The 19,240-nt window shown below is 36.2% G+C and overlaps 1 protein-coding gene across 1 annotated transcript in view; it reads right to left on the bottom strand.

The window, feature by feature from the left end:
* LOC146539738 (neurotrimin-like) overlaps window positions 1–19,240 on the bottom strand; it is a 148,324-nt gene that overhangs the window by 39,779 nt on the left and 89,305 nt on the right. The window lies entirely within an intron of this gene.

Here is a 19,240-nt window from a genome sequence, read left to right as displayed (position 1 = left end):
GATCTTTTATTCGCTTTTGTTCTTTGGCAGCTCGCAGAAGGGAACAGTCTCTCCTTCCTATATATCTACCTACTTTACAGATAAAATTCGTTTCCCATTATTCTTAAATGAGGACTCTCGTGCAGTCTCATTCACATAATGGATATTCAATTTTAATTTGTGTTAATTTTCTTTTAAAAGCACTTTGTGGATGTAATTGGCCTGCGCCGTCCCGCCGTCCCGCCGTCCCGCCGTCCCGCCGTCCCGCCGTCCCGCTGTACTGCAGCTGTCAGTAATTATCTCCCATTTGTAAATGTATTCGTCTTTTACTCGCGCTGCTCGTTGTGTAGCGCGCTATTTACCTAGTTTTTTAGCCACGAGTGTTACTTATACAATGCAATAAAAGCATATATTAGATATCGTCGATATCGCCTGCATTATGTCACATACTTAACGCCGCACAAACCAACTACACGGACACAAGCAACATTCCCCCGAATGAGATCCAGCCCGCAATACTCGCGTCAACGCTAATGCTGATGTCGTAGTCGTCACCGACGTCACTGACGTCACTGACGTCACCGAGGTAACTTGTAAGTACCCAACGCTAAGTCATACTTGCATTGACTCTTCATGAAGTTTACTAATCGTAACACGATATTATAATAAGAAAGTGGAAATTCCCAAAACATTTGTTTAATTTTGCCTTTTCAAATATCCACACTTTGCAGGTATTCACAATATTTTGCTTTTGACTTTTGGAAAATATTGAACAGCTTCACGGTTTTCCCCTTGTTACACAGAGTTGCCTACTCTGGGAGAAATTAGAGCAAAAATACTCCGTTCTTCATTTTACACCCGAATACAATATCCAGGTTGAAATATAAAAATGATATATTTCAATTATCATAAAACTTAACATCGCATTTGCCAAACTATTATTGTAACATTTGTGCTAATGAACCAGAGGGCCTGTCCGGGCGGGCCCGGGGGTGCCCGGGGCAGTCCCGCGCGGACTATTACATACCTAACGATGCATCAGTAATATAAACGGCTAACAAAGCAGCCTCTCTTCCTGACGCAGGAGGCGAAGACGAGAGCTACCGCGTATTTATGTTTATAAGCTGCGAACATCTTAGTATTAAATAATGTGTCAGGAGCGAGGTGGGTAAGGAGTATGAGGTGGAGGGGAGCAGGGGTAGGTGCGCCGCATGTGTTACCCCCCGCCCCTCCCCCCTGGCGTCCTGCTCCAGTAATCGCGTGAAATATCCAACGTGATCTTTATTTAATAGGTGTTGCAAGTTTGACGCAAGCTCCATAACTTGGTAACAGGTCTTCAGGTCATTAAAAGGCTTTCATCGCTTTCAATGGTTGTTTGAGAAGTGGAAGCGTTATAATACTGTCTTACATTTGTACCGTTTACACTTAACGTGCGTCGTTATCATGTATTATTAATTTCACGGAATTTTTCTCTTCTGCTATGTATTCGATAATATACTTAAAATAAGAACTGGTCAAATGCAAGTCGGTCTCGCATATCGAGGGTTTATTCCTTATTCTTACTGCAAATTGTCACTTCTGGCCAAATTTCATAAGTAGGTCCATAGGAAGTTAAGACGGCGCGAATTTCATCAAATGAATCGAATCATGCAAAATGCAGCAATAACGATTTCTAAACGCTTTTACGTACGTTTACTTACGTTACGTTTTACGTATCTTTTAATTACGGTGGTTTGATTGGAGAAGATTGATTTCTCTGTGCTATCGAGGATCGTAGACGTCTACGCTAGCTCGAGGTAAACAAAGTGACTTTATAAGGGTTCAAGTTTTTCTTATTGAAGTACGGAACGCTAAAAATAAATAACCATTATTTAATTTTAAAATATTATCAATGAAGTAACACAATGCCTGTGCTGTGTGCACAATTACAGATGATAAATATTAATACATTTACATTAATACATGTACTCGTTATTTGGTTTTTGTATTTTTTCAATAATTTCAATATGGAATTTCTTTTAAAGTGATAATAAAGTTTATCTAGCGGGGTAGGCAGACGAAACTAAGTGTTAAGTCACTACGTCCCCCTCGCGCCACCTCAACTTCGAGACATTGCATGTTGAGTGGCGTAACTCAATACCGTGCCTTGTCTTGTTGAAAGAGAAAGGAAAAGAAAATATTAAACAATCAATGCCCCCGAGTGGGAACTAAACCAACAACTATTGCGTTGCAGGCACTCGCTGTGTCACTGCCTCACAAGTACCAGTATGCTTGTATAATATACATCAAACAGCGCAGCGCGAGCTACAACATCGATCAGGCTCTATTTCACGCGGCGGAAGTGCATCGAAAAGCAGGAAGTAAGCGAATATTAACTTTGAAATTTATGTTTCATAGGTGCATAGATAAAAACTTTACTGTGGAGTTTCAGTTTACAAAACATGCAAGCGTAAAAAATCATCTATCTATACTTCTATACTAATATAATAAAGCGGAAGAGTTTGTTTGTTTGTTTGTTTGTTTGTTTGTTTGTTTGTTTGTTTGTTTGTTTGTTTGTTTGTTTGTTTGTTTGTTTGTTTGTTTGTTTGTTTGTTTGAACGCTAAGATCTCTAGATCTACTGGTCCGATTTACATTGTTTTTGTTTTGTATGAAAGCTGCATTCTTCAGAAGTGCTATAGGCTATATAACATTACATTATACATATAAACTAATATATTTTAAAGTACTTTCTAATTTGACATGCAATTTATTCTGCCATGTTAATAACAACCGTCGCGTCGCTACGCAACCGTTACCGCGACATTTTGATATTCATCCTTATGAAAATAAATATAATAGTCACTTTTAGCATTTAATCTAGATTGAAATTATAGTTTACTGTATAACGTTCTAATAAATAATTAAGAAGATGTCACCGATTCGAAATGACCTAGCCTACGGGCGGCACAGTGTGAGTATGACCTACGCGAACGGGCAGATGACGTTGACGGTTTTATAAATTTTTATACATTTTCGAACTTTATTTGCTGTTTATAATTAATTTAAAATTACACTTTGGTTCTCTTCTTATTTTATTTGATATTGCTGGCAAAAAATATTTTTAGGTAGTTTTAAGGCACGGGTTCTAGGTACTTTTTCTAATATTAAGAATTTCCTTTAGTTACTTTTACTTCTTATGTTGGTTTTCAATTTCTCAGATAATTATTCTAATAATATTTCTCTAATTATTATTCTTTTTGATTATTTAAGCTTATATTTTCTTTCTAATTCTATTGAAAACTGAAAATATAGTTAATAAACATTCTTATAGTTTAAGCAGGCGTAGCCGCGTCCGGGTCCACTAGTAATTTATAAAATAGACAAAAATATATTATCGCTATATTTTTCTCTTCCCTTCTCTTCTTTACTGTTACTATAAAAATATACGCTTCCAAAAACAAATTTTTACTAACTACCTCACCATCTTTGCGCTAATATACAGGATGGAAGAGGCAGCGCTCCTTTTTCTGAAACTGCATATAGGGTAAAATATATCAAACCTAGAACTAAAAAAATTAATCCAGGTAACTCAACAGTTTGGACGTAGGATTTTTTTTTAATTTCACGATTTTTATCCATTTACACACATATTTCGTGTGACGCACACATACGTGTGCGACGTTGCCGCTTTGAAAGGTAAGTGTGTGCGTGCCTATGTTATACTTTACAAATGCCGTTTTATTTTAAAACGATAATTTTATTATTTATTTTCTTTGAAAAAATAACTTTTTCATTTTTGGGAATTATTTTTTCAGAATTATATTAGGCTTTTATAGAGTAGTTAAAACTGTGGTTTCATTTAAGTGGTGCTGTCAATTCCATCCTGTATAGTGTTAGCGTACTCGTGCAAAAGTGGGTAGATTAAGGTGAAAAAGACAATAACAGCAGTGGAATTGTGTCAAACGGACACAGTTGCTTGGAAGCTAGCCTAGCTCTGATTGGAAGGTATCTAGTGATCCCTAGTGAGTGATACGTGTCACTTATTGAATTTACGTGGACCCTCTATCCGAGTAGGTACGTTAAAAACATATAGACGGTATGTATTTTTATCATGTTATTTTAAAAACGCTAACCGCTTCCGATTTCTAACAATAGATATTGATGATTTTATCAGATACTAATGAAACGCTCGCGGCTTCGCTGGCTTGAGCTATGTGATTATTTATTTAGCTAGCGGCCCGCCCGCGGCTTCACCCGCGTGAACTAGATGATTATTCATTTAATAAAAAACGAAACGAATAATCGAATCTCGACATCGAATCTAAAATAATTAATCGAATAACGGATCAAAAATATTTAATTGAAACCTCCTCCTTGGTTTGAAATCCGGTTAAAAATACAGATTTATCACAAACAAATACAGATTTATTAAAAGTAAAGTATAGATATGGATTGCTTTATATTTGCAGGCAAACTCATGCCTTGAGTTGATACAAATGATGTTAAGTTGAGTTAAAACAAAGCAAGTGGTGAAAGTTTTAAGTAAATCGCTTCAGTCTTTCGGAGATAAACGTGACCATACAGACAGACAGACAGACAAACAGTTAAAAAAATATTTTTGCTTTCTATTATTCTTCTTAAGTGGCCCTCTATCCATTTCAGTCAAAAATATTAAATGTACAGACAAAATATTTTTACTGTTTTATTATAAGTATAGATTATATAATTACATCGTGTTCTAATATATATTTTCTGCGCATTTATAGGGAATGACGTGAAGTGTGACGTGAGGCTACCTTACCTCATCATGTCATATTATGTACCTCGCAGGGGAAGAAGGTGGAAGACGCGCCAAGCAGAGGCTACATACTTGAGCACTAGGGGTCATCTTCTTTATGTAAACTTCCTCCAGCATTATCGTTAATGTATTTTCAAAGGTAAACTAAGGTCACCTTGTGCCCTTCTTACGACTTACTCGTGTACGTGTATATTAAATATTTAATTTCCTCGAGTGGGAATCGAACTCGCAACATGTCGCGGTTAGTCACACTATTGAGCCACTGCGATTTGATTGTCTATTAAACCTGGATAGCTTTCATATATATTTAATTTGTAACATAAACAGTTCACAAGCAATCATATTATTATTGATAAAGAACACTTGTGCACCTGTGCAGCTGTGCACCTGTGCACCTGTGCAGACGTCACGGCTCTGTCTCAGCATCAAATATTCACGGAGAATAAGTATCTCATCTCCAGTAGTCTTCCAGTGATTACATTTATTTTCATTCTTAGTACAGTTTTTTATATAAATGTTTTATGTTTCCGATTTATCCTTACTTATTTCTTATTTTTTTTTATTTTTAATTATAGCACTGGTGGTGGAAAAAGAAAAAAAGCACCTTCATGCTGTGTTCCAAATATAGCAATGGTAGTAGGCAGAGGGAACCTCGTGAAAAGACACTTCGTTCCCTACTTCGAGATATTGCGTGTTAAGTGGTAAAACTCAATGCCGTAATTTGTCAGAAATGTGTTCCATCGTACAATTTCATGAAAGCCGTTAGGACATGACGTTTAAAACGTTTTATAACCTTCTGTTCTTCACTGAGTGCCAATCACAGCTCGCCGTCACTAGTTCTGTGACATCGCATAATAAATTAATTATTTGCTTTGCTTAACGTCAAATGATTAGTGAATTATGTTAGTACGTAGCATTACGCTACGACAAGCGCACGGCAAATTTCATTTCACTTCATTTCCAGTGCCATACTTGAATTAGACGTCTAAATATTTCATCATCCCTAATAGCTTTACTATATTTTATAGAAAAATTGAATCCGTAAGGACTAACTATGTATCTAATTTATTTTCTCATATTTATTTAACTACAAACATGTTTAGTTAATGCTTTTTAACTACCTCCTTACTAAATTACTACAACGGTAATACAAGCTTTAGTTTATTTGAAATTTAGGGTACCAAATATTCATCATTTAATATTTTACTTTTTAATAATAGTTACAATTCTGTTTTACCGTGGAGTATATGTATAAAATCATCTAGGTTTAAATATACAGAAGAATGAACAGACAGATTGTAATGAAAGATTTCCCCATCCATAACTAAAACCTTAAGCATTTATTTTAATAATACAAACGAAAAAAAATGGAGAAGAAACATAAAATATTAGGATTTTTATATATTATCTGAAGTGGGATGAATAATATAAATGTCGTGATTATTACAAAGCGGCGGCGTAGGGGCGGCGTAGCGGCGGTGTAGGGGCGCGTAGCGGCCGTAGCGCCGTGTAAATAAATAACGTCTGAGTAGAGTGTTCGAGCGCTGTACACCACACTGTAGTACTGAAGTGTAGGTACGACTACTGCTGTCTTTCTTTTAATCTGCCATATGTTGGCGACAATATCGTCTGTCGGTATCGGTCGAAAAGATATGTGATATTTGTTGTGAAACAGGGATGTCAGGTCCTAATGACAAGAATTGTTTAAAGAAAATAATATGTATGTTTACGTGTAATAAAATCAGGATTGTTTGATAAAAAAGAAAAAAAAAATACTTATAAAATTTTCGTGAAATATACCATGTTTGTAAGCAAATCGCACAATATCGTTTCTTGGTGGAAAAAGTAATAAAATATCGCGAAAATAACACTAATAAAACCCATCCGAGGGTGAACAATGTAAGTCATTCGCTCATTACAGCGCGGCGCGTAGGGGGCGCCGCACGTAGGGGGCGCGGGGCCTCGTTTATAGTCGTCGTACTTATATTACAGCTACTATAGACTAACGATTGAAGTTACTTTTAAAATGTAGGTGTAGGTGAAGCTGGTCCATGCTCATGGACAGAGGGTAATAGTGCGATTAAAACGAAAGTACCAAAAACACGGGCAAATAAAATTATTTATATTAACACAAAAAAAAGTAATGGCAGACATTTTATATTATGTGGAGCGCTTATGTATAAATAATATTATTATTAATTTTGTGTTTGAGAAAGTTTTCTTAAGATTTCTCTAAAGATTAAATAAGAAAATAAATATAGAATAAAAAGAATTAAATGATTGTTAAACAATCAGTTCATTACCATTGTTTCCATACAATTGTGTGTATGAGGCACAAAGGAAATAAAACACAAGTGAATAAAAGCGAAAAGAAATAATTATATATCTCGGTCGCGATATCGTAACTCGCTCTTGTCGTCTATTCGAAGGCAGTTATAAGAAGTAATAACAATTCCATGAATAAGTGATACATCTTACACTCATCGTGGTTCGGAGGGAAGGCGTCATATGGGGCCGTATGGGGTCATATGAGGTTGTAACAACACTATGAGGCAAATAAATTACATCTGAGTATGATGATGACTTTCAAAGTTCATTTATTAATTTAATATTTGTATGATGCTTTTAATACACTTTGAAAGGAAGGAAATGTAGCATTAAGTGTAACCTTATTTTATTTCATCAAAATTTTCATAAATTAATAATTCTTTCTTTTTTTAGCTTTACGTTGTATCCTGCATATTCCAGACAGGTCGAGAGAACCTGGAGACCTCGTGTTAAGACACTCCGTTCCCATTAATACACTTCCATCCCCCACTTTCCGCAGAATTCGCACCGAGGCATTCGTGTTATTATTTAATATTTAATTTCCTCGAGTAAGAATCGAATTTGTCTTCGACTGATGTATGTAAGAAGGTCATACACTGTAGTAGCGAATACAGAGCACTGCACTGTATTTGTAGAGCGGGCTCTACTTAGCTGGTCACCTTCAGAGGTGAACTATTATATTGTTCAACGATTTAAGTGACACTAAACCTAAGTTTAGCATGTATTCGTCATTTTTTGATAGATATAATAAATATATAATGAGGCCGTCCTGGCGCAGTGGCACAAGGGTGTGACTGTAACGCTACGATTGTGGGTTCGATGTCCACTCGAGGAAGTGGAATATAAATTTACGTTTATATTTCCATTTCTTCGCTCTGGTGTCGAGGCAAAGCGCGGCGTTGAGTTCTGCCACTTAACACACAATGCCTCAAACACTACAATAAATCGTACCAAAGTTAAGTCGATGAGAATTTTTTGTAACACAACGAGACAATCTTGACCGCCTTTGTTAGACATGCTACGCGCCACGAGCTACGAGCCATTTGCTACGGGCGAACTACGACGTCATTGCAGCGCTACGGGCTACGCCGTAGAGTCCCACGGGCTACGACCTTGTTAGCGTATAGTTTTTGTTCACGTCTGTCTGTCGTATGATTTTTTAATGGAGCTGAATAAAAACTGTATTCAAATAAAAGTGAGTATTCTTAACAACTTCGCTCGTGAACATTCAAGTCTCTTTCATCTCGTATTTAACTTACGATTTATTATTTTCGCTTTTATATTTCTTGAACACAAGCGTAATTTAATATAAACATACAAGTTCTGCGTGAAATTATTCTGCGGAAAAATGTTAATGTAAACAAACTTATGTTTATTAATAAGCGTAACCTAGAGCCTCACTTAATAGCTACGTGGCAGCCGCGGCCGGAGACGGCGATGAAAGTAAGAACATAGTCCGCGCGAACCACGTAAACATGTGTATTTTATTTGTTACGACAATTACTAACAAAGGGGGAAGGTGGTCCCGCGACAGTCCCCCCCCCCCGACACCCCCACCCCCCCGCAGCCGCGGCGACTCGCTTTGATGTTCCGTTTAATTATTTCCATTCTAAAACCTGGTGCTTACTTTGTTCTCATAATACATAAGCCATATCAGGCGTGACGGATGCCGCTTGTGACTTAGTCAGATAGCGGTAGTGCGCTTAAAGGCGGTTCCGAACTATATGTATAAATGTGTTTAGTAAATTTCATTCCAAATATACTACTACATTTCTTATTTGTATTCATAACCAAATATAAAGGAAAACTAATAAATAGTAAAATGTATTTTAATGTCGGTATCGCTAATTGGCAAAGTTTTATAATTATAGTTGAGCTTTACTTCAAAGCGCGAGGGGGCCGGGGTCTGTCGCTTTACATCGTAACAACAAATTTCAATGAAATTTGTTTGAGTAATATATTTTATTCCGCACTGGCTCCCGCCCGCACCAGCTTTGTGTGCGTCATTCGATCAACTCACTACTTGTCGTCATTTTTCGCAGTTGTGATATTATTCAAATATTATCAATACTAATGCAACTTTTATATAAACATAATTAATAAATAATAAGTACAATATTAACATATGTCCTCTAGGAAAGTTGTAAGCCTACTGTACAAAACTTGCTATATAAAATAAAATACAATTACTAAAATAATACAACACCCTAATAAGTAATATAATATATAAATAAAATAATATTTATCAGATTGCAATTGTAGTGCGGCAGTTAAAACGTGCCGCACGAGTGTGGGTTCTAATTTCTATTATGAAAATACATTGTAACATGTCACTGCTAGTAGTAAACAAAGCCCGTGTCAAAATTATTATTGTCGTACAAACACGTAGGACGTACGTTCAATCACTTGTATAAAATATGTTTTTGTTAAAATAAAAACTCACCTTAAATAATTATTATAGTATTTCGTTTTAGCCTGCCTTGTTATTACAGTAAAATAGGTAGGAATAGGAAGGGGGCTATGTCGTTTGCATTTCTGATTTCAATAATAGCCCCGTGCCCGTAATTGGTGACCGCCGAGAGCTGGCCGCCGTTCACTACAAGACCACACTTCTACACTACTACAGTTAAAATTATACAATTATACTAGATTTTCGTAGACCTTTGAGATTTTTGTGATCTACCTTTGTTAAGTAGTACAAATGATTTTACGGGTAAATGCTTATTCATTAATTTTGAAACTTTTTTCTAAAGAAAAATAAAAACAATGGATATGGAAAATGTAATATACCTTGATTTGATTGTAAAACCGAAGTCATATTACGAGAAGAGTGATGTTCCACTAACTACCTATAGGAGAGATATACGTATTTTATATGTTTTAGGAAACATACTCGATAAATATTATGAATTACGATTTAAAGTAGAGGCCGTTGTGGAGCAGCGGCACAACACGACTCTAAGTGAAGCTTGTAGGTTCGATATCCACTTGGTGGGAATGAGTTATTTTATTTTGCCCTGGTAAAAACACAAAGCCCGGCGTTATGTCCCGTCCGGCATCACGTGACACCTCGGAGAACACACGAAAAGTGAGGAACAAAATCTCTTAATACTAGGTTCCTTCTGTCTACCCTGCGGGATACAGCGGGAAGTATCATTCAACTATAATAACGTAGTTAAATTATATCAAACTATTTACTTAACTGTTTACTATTAGTTGCGGCATTGTGCTGCTTTAACTGGACACACATCTCACGAGAGGAAACTAGAAATTATCATTTTAATACGCTCTTTCTATGAGTAGTTCGATCTATAGTTATGTACGCACTGGTCCCTTCCTATGCTATGTACACACAACAGGGGTCACGCGCGTGCGCCGACAGTCGACGTCTTGTAGACAACGTATGAGTTTAGTTATTCTCCTCGCTAGAAATAATACATTATCTAAATTGTCATCATTTTTATTTGAATCGAAGTCTCTAAGGCACATCGTCAGTCTATTTTAACAAAATTTACTTCTCAAACCAAAAATACAGTTTAATTAAAACTCGAAAACGAAGTATACTCAAAGTCAGGGTAAGCAGAGCCGAAACTAGTGTTGAGACACTGTTCCTTTCCTTCGCTCAATTTTCGAAACAATGCATTTGACAAGTGGCGACACTTAATGCCCCGCTTTATCTTCTTAGCTTAACGAGAAAATGAAAAGATTCACTTTATGAGTGGGAAATAAACACAAAACATATCTTGTATCTACCTCTTCCTCTCCCAACACCTGCCAGAATAAAATATCCAGCAGCGCTGGAAGCCGCGCGACATTTAGGTGACCTTGTTAGGTGACCTACAACCGGCTTTTGTCTTACGGCAAAATGTTGTGAACGTATTTCCTGTCTAGTTTTGTCGACGTCTCGGAAACGTTAAAAAAGAAAGTTTTTTTTCCATGTATTTATTAGGTATTTTTCCTAATTCTTGGGCATTAGGGCTAAAATTTTGTATTAAAAAGAAATAAACTTATAATGTATTCCAATTTAAAGGCAAGCAATTAAACTGACGTTAGCGCAAACGAAATGGTATCGAATAAGTTTCTGATAACTTATTCGATACCATGACGCGTGTCAGTGCTGTCAGTGCTGTCAGTGCTGTCGCTCCGCCCGCGACTATGTTTCACATTAAAAAATCTAAGGAATACATTTTTCGAATACAAATATTTGGCATTAAACTGTAAATTTTATAACATTAATATTTTCATTTATTTAACTTCAAACTGAATCCTGCATAATAGAAGGAGGTAAGGCAGGAGCTGACGGGGGGGAACCTCGTACCTAATAGCCTAACCTAACATTTGATTACTGCCTACTTTGCTATATAGCACATTTTTAATTGTTTTTTTTTATTCCCAAGCATAAAAGAAAAAACAAATAAAAATAAATAATTAATAAGAAAAGTATACGTAGCATTCATTTTGCGTCTCTTGGATATCGTGCTATTCAATTAAACCATGTACCTACATATTGGTACATCTTTGTGCATCCTGTTTATGCATTCTCATTAAATGAAAATGATATAGCAAACAGTTGACATTCATTTTCTCTGTAACATATTTAACACACATACACATACATACATAGTTAACATATTGTCTAAAGTAAATAAGGACCTTTGAATATGACATAAATGATATAATTGACCTTGTTTTGCAGCGTTTGAATCGGTTTTAATAAAAGTCAGACAAATTAATGAATAATAAAATAATCTAAGCAGATCTATGATCACATAAACCCACTATAAATATATCAAAATTTACAAAATAGACCAGAATTGTATAATAGTCTTTATTTTAGACACATTACCCTTGTACTCGTATAATACTATGAGGGTATACGACGGGTAACGATACGAGTATAATCTACGAAAGACATATCAATGAAGGTTTATAAATATTTGAATAACAAAGTAAAGACAAGGTCTAAATATATTTAATTATTATTTCCATAGTAATTTATTACTGAGTGACACTTACAACAATATCATCATCTTTTCATATCCCCATTTTCAACACCAAATATAATTGTTTGTAACGAAACTAATTATACATTTATATGTCAGCGCTGGAGGTAGTCAAGCCGTGGCAGCGCGCCCGACCGGCACCAAGGGCGCCCGACCGGCACCAGGGGCGCCCGACCGGCACCAGGAGCGCCGCAGAACGACGCGACATACAGCTTTACAGTGGGCAAGTGCACTTGACTGGCAACATTTATCATGTAATGGAGACATTACTAATGTTGCTAGATTAATAATAATAAATTCCGTCAATCCTTTGTCAATCCGTGTTCTCGTATGTCCGGATCCGATTTACATACATTTTATAAAGTAATCTGCAATAAAATGATGCCACGCGATAATACTTGTCAACCTACTCGTAAATACAACAATCACGTCGATACTAACTCACAATGTATGTGTTTAAATTGCATATAATACATAATATTTAATATTGTGATAAGTTGTAGTTATACAAATTAGAGAACATTTTGTAGCTTTCAATAGCAGCAGGTGTAAACTCCGAGTGTGTATACTCATTATATAAACCGCTTGTAAAAGCTGCCTTGTATTTGAATCATTTTTTTCTTGATGTTTATAAAAATCTCGGATTTTTTTTATTAGACTCCCAATATTAGTGGTACTTTAAATTTTACCAAATTTATAGATCTTGTAATCGGTTTGCAATAGGATAGGCAAAGAGAATTCAGTATCAGGGTACATCGCTCGGCGGAACTCAACGTCACGCTTTGTCTTGCTAAAAGAGAGAGAGAAATACAAAAAGACATTGGGTCGAGCGGAAATTGAACTCACAACCGTCGCTTTTATCGTCTGTTTAGATCTGATCTCCAATAAAAAAATATAAAAATATACAGTTCAATAGTAAATATTAAAAGTAAAACACAAACACCAAGTTCCCCTTTGACAACTTACAACAAAGATAAACTGAGCTCGAGGTCCAGTAGAAGTGCTTATCTTAATATTAATAGTTCTGTAGGTCTGTAAGTCCGCAGGTACAATTATCTCGCAGGCGTAAGGTCAACACTGTTCGCGTCTACCAACTGTTCAATTGTTGTTCTTATTGCGTAGTATTCAAGCTTTTAAAAAGTTTTCTAAATTTTTCCCGACCGTAAAAGCTTATTACATGATTTTTTAAAATCTTTAACTCGGAATGTCTCCTGTAATTCGGATTTCACTTGTAATTTGTAATTGAGACCTCTAACTTAATTTGAAGTGTTATGCTCGAAGGAGGTTGTAAATTGATTAAGTATTAGAGTTTGTAGCTGAGCTTATGTCTCGATCGCGGCACTACTCGTGTTTAACATGGAAGTTATTGAACAAACACGTTTATAGTAAGACTCAACTCGTAGTACTGCGCCGCGACGGCCTTAACCAGAATAAATATTATAAATAAATATAACATAATAATAATAATAGAAAGAAACAAAAACAGTATTTCTATTTCATTTTCAGGGTCTTTCGAGGTATTTTTGATTGAAAATAGTAGGAATAAAGCGTCACAAAATTACTTTGATAATGTTAGACGGCCCAAAGCGCAGCAGAAATATATTGAGGATCGTACGCGGACTACGAATACTACGTTACCCTGGAGAACTGCAACCTCAGCAGTGTTAATGGCTGCAGGGTGGACTTGTACAAGAAAAACACTAAAGTTTACCTTTTTTATTTATTTATATAAACTTAACATAAGTTAGCTGAGAACGGAGCGCCAAGCGCTACGCTGTTTTCATAGCTTTTTCGTCTCGTAGTGTTTAGTAGTATATTATTTAGTAGTGTAGTATTGAGGAATTCTGTTTCGAGATATTAAAGTTGAGTATCTGAACTGAACGCTGTTCTTCGCCTGGCTACCAGAGGAAATGAAAATAATTAATTCCAGCCAGTGGTAACCAGTACTCCAACGTGTCGAGCGTAAAATAACTAATAATAATCTCAGTGTCAATAGTGACGTCTCTCTCTGCGCTAGTAACCTCGTTTCACTATAATTTTAAAGATCGTTATGCAAATGTGAAATCACTCGAATTGAATATCCACTTTGTATGCACAAATTTTCAATTTCCTTTGTGGTGCAAATTGAGCTCTTAAAATGAAATTATTTAACCGAGTGTGGGATCTTACCGACGTACACACTATAGCACAGGGTCGGTAAGTTGCCGAGATCTACAAATATATCCTTATATTTATACTATACTGTTAATACTTTAAAATATATATATATATACTAGCGACCCGCTCGCGGTTTCACCCGCGTGAACTATGTTATTGTTAATTTCTGTCTCCATGACTACGTCCTAGTGACGTCTATGCAAAATTTGAGACTCCTAACATTTGTAGTAACGAAGTTTCATACAAACTTTCGATCCCAAAAACAACCCCTTAGAAGTCGAATATTGCAAATTCCCGTCTTAGCGAGCACCTACGTCCTACATGTACATGTATAAGTAACTCCTATGCAAAATTTGAGATTCCTAGCACATGTAGTTTCTGAGATTTCGTGATGAGTGAGTGACCTTACGATTTTATATATATAGATATATATATATATATTTAGGACGTTGTCTTTCTTATATTTTGTTAAGGTTATACTCTCTCCAAATAAATGAGAGTAAACAGACTTTCATCTCATATATCAGCGACTGGTGCTATTCAGACTGACGAACAAATTAATATTTCAAACGTTACACAAAATTTCGCTTTTGTAGAGAGAGCAGTCAGCGCTTAATTGTACGACGTATGTATTGTATGACACATCCCTAAAGGGGGGGGGGGGGGGATGTTTATATATGACATATTTTTTCGCCACAAGATACAGTGCAATGTTCAGGTCTGCAACCAAAATAAAAGTGAAAGAAAATTTCTTATAAAAAATCCCACTTCTCGCTTAATCCCGCACTGAAAGGTCAGAAGGAAGTGAGCGTTACTTTCACACACTTTCTGCCTGAATTCGAGACATCACATGTCATGTAGTGAAACTTAACGCTGCTTTTTCTACCAGATTCGAGAAATGAAAATAATTTATAATAATAATTCCCCGGTAACTGACACTTTACAGTCAGATGCTGTCCCACTGTGTCACTATGATTTCTACAAAACATATGAAAGCAGGATATACTAATGGCTTCGCAATTTGGACTTCATGTTCCCGTTTCCGTCCACGCTCATCAACGGACTGTCTTCTAGCGGCGTATCCCGGAGGACGCGCTAGCACGACGCGTAGCACCGAGTGTGCGCCGCGCGAACTTTATTTTCAATATACTTGCAACTAAGGTACACTAGTTACTAGTCCCTAAAGTGAATTACGCACATGTCAGTGTGGGACGTCTCATCCAACGTTAACGTTCATTCAAGTATACGAACCTTATTAAAGCTAGCGCAGGTTCTCCTGCGCTAGCTTTAATAAGGTTCGGCAGTGGCAGTGGAATGGTAGGAGAGTGAGTTCACTTCCTACGACCTACCGATACGATACTACGATGCTCGACGGCGTCGAGTCAATTATGTGAAAGTGAAATGAACTCATGAATATTACAGCGGCAGTACTGTGCGAGTACTGTGTGTCTGTGCGTTGATATTATATTGTTATTTGATGTTACATTAATTATATTTGTTTTACGTGAAATGTTGAGTGTTCATGTATACTGCTCCGTTAGTCCAAGCTGTGTGACGTCACACGACGTGTGCGCCCTGCGTGCAGCGTGTGCAGGCCAGCACAGTCGCGGTCACGTAACATGGTAGGCAGAGGTAACCCAGTGTTAAGACACTCCGTTTCCAGCTTTCCACCCAATTTTCCAGGCGTAGACATGTGTCGAGTTATGGAACTTAACGCACCGCTCTACCTTGCAAATGGAAAATAATAATAAATAATTCTCCCGAATGACACCTGCAATCATCACCATCATCATCTACAGTCTACAATGAGAGATATCGTACGCCATATTTTATAAGAGTTAATGGTAAATATTACTGTTTACTACGCCATGATGAAGTAAGACATCATATTATACCTATTTTTATTATATCCCAAATAGCTTTAATCTGCCACCTTGCCCCCGGACTGACTTCATTCTGAATTCGTTTTAACTTCTGTAAGTTAACATACGTTTCAATCTTTCCTCATGTTTCCATGTCCGCCTCCGTCCGCGCTCAAAGACCTGCCTCTTAGGTAAATCTTCAATTATCAAACATTGGAATATTAAAAGAAAACTATCAATGTGTAATATGTTAATCAAATGAAACTATTATTTACAATTTTATTCGCGTGTCATAAGTACAATACGGGAATTGTTTATTATATTTTATTGTAAAAGAACCATACAACGTATAAAAATCAATATTAATATTTTAGAAGCTGTAGTGTCAAGACACTATGGTGGAATACTCTAATTGGAAAAATGTCTTTGTGTTGGATGTATTATTGATACCAATGGTAGGTTATTATTATTACATCACGTTTATCGTTTCCATGTAGCCCACCACATCTCCATCCATACCACCAGGTAGACACTCACATTGTATTTATATGTGAAAATAAAACCATTACAAACTTACATGTGTACTACATTACGGACCTACACTCGTACTCCAACTTGACTGTCTCAAACAACATATTATGCACCAAAACTTAAAAACAATAATTGCTCAATGCAATAGCCTAAGTCGTGCGATATCAACGTACTCACTCTCGCCCTCTGCGCCTCTCTGTCTCTCCGGCTCTCGTGCCTAATGACAATTAGAGGCACAAAGAAAATACTCCCGAGAGGAAATTGCTTTCCTCCACGAGACGACGCGGATCCGACGACGTTGAGGTATAATTGAATGACGATCGTTGCGTTGACTTTCATGGTACAGGTCGTAGGTTTGATATTGATGTTTTTCACATATGTCATTTTTATTTTTTAGCTTAAAGCTGTATCCCATGTATAGCGGAGTAGGCAAAGGGAACTTAGTATTAAAACCATCTATCCCTCACTTCTCGCCTAATTTTTGAGAAATTGCGTGATAGTGGCAGAAATCAACGCCTCACTTTTTGTTGCTACCAGAATGATGTAATAAAACGATTCTAGGTTACCGGTGCTTTAACAGTCAAATGTTGTGACACTACTTCTCAACAGTTTGCTAAATCTATATCTATATCTATATATATAATAAAACTATAAGGGGGGTAAAATCTGTACATTGAATATAAACTAAAAAAAACCCTTCCGGGGGACTTTATACAAGTAATAGAAGATAAAAATATAATTTTTGAAATTCTTGTCTGTCTGTCTGTCTGTCTGTTGTGACTCTTTAACGCAAAAACTACTGGACGGATTTAAATGAAACTTCTTTTGTCGCATAGCCATTAGTCTTCGCCTACATATAGGCTATAATTTATTTTGATAGCCCGAATACCTGATGTGAGAGCCTAGCAGCCCGCCTAATCTATAAGAGATATCAATACAACGCTTTAAGAAAAGTTATTGAACATGATGAGCATTTTCTGTTGAAATAAAAAAAAATAGGATCCAACTTTAAAAAATTGCCAGAAAAGATCTAAAAACAACACTTTTCTACATTCCCATACAAAAGATCCGTATTAATACTTAAAAGTCAATTTGGTCTTTAATACCGTACTATAAAGTTTAAATGTTAGTAGCTGGATTCCTGGAAGGCAATTGAGTGACGTTAGTGTCGTATAAATATTAAGGTCCAAGATCCGAGAGCCGCCAGATCGAAGTCATTTTAGCAAAGCTGAAACTTTGAGGACTATTAGTCTTACATGTAGTTAAGACAGTATGCTTACTCACTAACTTGAAAATAGGATCTTTTAAGAGGTAGCGAAAAATAACGGTATATCTCTTTCTGGGCAAATGATGAAGCCATCGGATTGATCTGGTTATATATGAAGGATCTTTAAATAGTCCGTAAATAATATATTTAAAATTTTAGATTTAGTTTAATGTAATTTACTCCAATTTTAAATAACCTTTAGGACGTCTGGCAGAAGTAAAGGTCCACGTGAAAGAACGTGAAATATACATTTTTTACTTTAAAACATATATAAAAACGAGAATTTCTATTTTAACGTAACTGGAAGTGTGCTTTAAGTTGGCACTATCTTTGAAGGTTTTTTTAAGTTAGAGAGTATGCATACAGTCTTAATTACATATTAAATTATCGATCCTCAAAATTTCAGCTTTGCGAAAATGATGTAGGTCTGGGGGCCCTGGGATCTCAGTCTATTAATGTCAATATTTGTCAATATTTCTATGGTAAGATGTCACTTGAAATGTAAACGTCTCATTGTGCGTCTATATTACTAAATCTAAAAGCCAAAAATTTTATAAAATTAATAAAGTGTTGTATATTTGGGACTTACTAAATATGCCTTCTATAAGGAGGCGGACAAATTTAGGCAGAAGAATCTAATCGTACTGCCCAGAACGTGAAGATTGCAATGAACGTGAAAAAATTCGATTGAGACAGAACCGTAAAGCACGATAGTTTACTACTACTGATAATGGTGCAAATTTGAATCGAGCTGCTTTTTGTTATATATATCAACTAGCGACCCTCTTGCGGCTTCTCCCGCTTTAACTACTGGATTATTCTTATAATGTATGATTGCAAAGCACTTAAGATAATGTGAAAATTAATTAAACCCTAATGCAACCCGCATTTTCGTAGTTTCAATAAGGATTTTCCAATTGTTTTACACAGCAAGGATTTTTTAGTAGGTACCGTAATTTTAAATCTGTGCTACAAATCTTTTCAATGACTTTTTTTAAACGGAAGAAATTATAAACAAAAGCCTACCTACTAATAACTACTACAGAAAATATGAAATCAAATATATCACGCTGAAATAATACATTCAACTCCAATTATCCAATACGTGCAAACGCATTTAAATCTTCGTTGCTATAGAGGCAGGCGGGTTTTTTTTTTCGAGCTTGTGGTTAATGCTGAAGAGGATATTCTGTCCCTGATGAAAAGCAAGCACTACGGCAGCCCCTGTGAGGAAAATTAAATAGAATGCATCGGCCGGGAATCGAACCCGGGCCGCCCGCGATACAGCTGATGTGTGAACGGCGTGATGTGTCAATAATTAAATGCGTTTTTCTC

This window comes from Heliconius melpomene, chromosome 4, assembly GCF_056956725.1.
Source record: "Heliconius melpomene rosina isolate 202511_hmr_F chromosome 4, ASM5695672v1, whole genome shotgun sequence".
NCBI classification, from domain to species: Eukaryota; Metazoa; Arthropoda; class Insecta; order Lepidoptera; family Nymphalidae; genus Heliconius; species Heliconius melpomene.
Note: the sequence above shows the minus strand (reverse complement) of the source record. Positions and strands in the feature narration are given on the sequence as shown.